Source organism: Arachis hypogaea, chromosome 3 (genome assembly GCF_003086295.3).
Source record: "Arachis hypogaea cultivar Tifrunner chromosome 3, arahy.Tifrunner.gnm2.J5K5, whole genome shotgun sequence".
NCBI lineage: Eukaryota > Viridiplantae > Streptophyta > Magnoliopsida > Fabales > Fabaceae > Arachis > Arachis hypogaea.
In genome coordinates this window covers 67,623,608-67,625,360 of record NC_092038.1, presented here as the reverse complement: position 1 = coordinate 67,625,360, position 1,753 = coordinate 67,623,608, and the positions used below count along the sequence as shown (strand labels likewise).

Genomic DNA, 1,753 nt, shown 5'->3' with positions numbered 1-1,753 from the left:
ACCTTCACTAACACATCCTCTACCAATCCATAAGCTTGTCTTATTGACTTGTCTGCCATCTCTAATGAGAATGTGGCAGCCTGTACCTCAAAGATCCATAGTTTCTCCATTACAGAGAGTGGCATAAGATTTATGCCTGACCCTAGGTCACACAAAGCCTTCTCAAAGGTCATGGTGCTTATGGTATAGGGTATTAAGAATTTACCAGAATCTTATTTATTTTGAGGTAAAGTTTGCTGAACCCATGTATCTAGTTCACTAATGAGCAAGGAAGGTGCATCTTCCCAAGTCTCATTACCAAACAACTAGGCATTTAGCTTCATGATAGCTCCTAGATATTGAGCAACTTGCTCTCCAGTTACATCTTCATCCTCTTCAGAGGAAGAATAGTTTTCAGAGCTCATGAATGGCAGAAGGAGGTTTAAAGGGATCTCTATGGTTTCTATATGAGTCTCAGATTCTTTTAGGTTGTCAATAGGGAACTCGTTCTTGTATGGGAGACGTCCCATGAGGTTTTCCTCATTGGGATTCACGTGCTCCCCTTCCTCTCTAGGTTCGGCCATTTTGATTATGTCAATGGCCTTGCACTCTCTTTTTGGATTCTCTTCAGTATTGCTTGGGAGAGTTCTAGGAGGAGTTTCAGTGATTTTCTTACTCAGCTGGCCCACTTGTGCCTCCAAATTTCTAATGGAGGACCTTGTTTCAGTCATGAAACTTAAAGTTGCCTTAGACAGATTAGAGACTATGTTTGCTAAGCTAGAGGAGCTCTGCTCAGAATTCTCTGTCTGTTACAGAGAAGATGATGGAAAAGGCTTGCTATTGCTAAGCCTGTTTCTTCTATCATTATTAAAGCCTTGTTGAGGCTTTTGTTGATCATTCCATGAGAAATTTGGATGATTTCTCCATGAAGAATTATAGGTGTTCCCATAAGGTTCACCCATATAATTTACCTCTGCCATTGCAGGGTTCTTAGAATCATAAGCTTCTTCTTCAGAAGATGCCTCTTTAGTACTGTTGGATGCATTTTGCTATCCATTCAGACTTTGAGAAATCATGTTGACTTGCTGAGTCAATATTTTGTTCTGAGCCAATATGGCATTCAGAGCATCAATTTCAAGAACTCCCTTCCTCTGAGGCGTCCCATTATTCACAGAATTCCTCTCAGAAGTGTACATGAATTGGTTATTTGCAACCATGTCAATGAGTTCTTGAGCTTCTACAGGCATTTTCTTTAGGTAAATGGATCCACCTGCATAATGGTCCAATGACATCTTAAAGAACTCAGATAGACCATAATATAATATATCTAAAATGGTCCACTCTGAAAGCTTGTCAGAAGGACACCTTTTGGTCATCTGCTTGTATCTTTCTCAAGCTTCATAGATGGATTCACCATCTTTTTGTTTGAAGGTCTGAACATCTACTCTAAGCTTGCTCAGCTTTTGAGGAGGAAAGAACTTAGCCAAGAAGGCCGTGACCAGCTTATCCCAACAGTCCAGGCTATCTTTAGGTTGTGAGTCTAACCGTGTTCTAGCTCTGTCTCTTACAGCAAAAGGAAAAAGCATGAGCCTGTAGGACTTCAAGATATACTCTATTAGTCTTAACAGTCTCACAGATCTGCAAGAACTCAGTTAAAAACTGGTAGGGATCTTCTGATGAAAGTCCATGGAACTTGTAGTTCTGTTGCATTAGAGTAGCTAGTTGAGGTTTTAGCTCAAAATTGTTTGCTCCAATGGCAGGGATTGAGATGCTT

At 40.4% G+C, this 1,753-nt stretch overlaps 1 non-coding gene across 1 annotated transcript; it reads left to right on the top strand.

Annotated features, from left to right (window-relative positions):
- Nucleotides 1-1,325: 1,325 nt before the first annotated feature.
- Nucleotides 1,326-1,433, top strand: LOC112792936 (small nucleolar RNA R71). The gene has a single exon (XR_003197653.1). It is a non-coding gene; the product is annotated as a small nucleolar RNA R71 (small nucleolar RNA).
- The last annotated feature ends 320 nt before the right edge of the window (nt 1,434-1,753 follow it).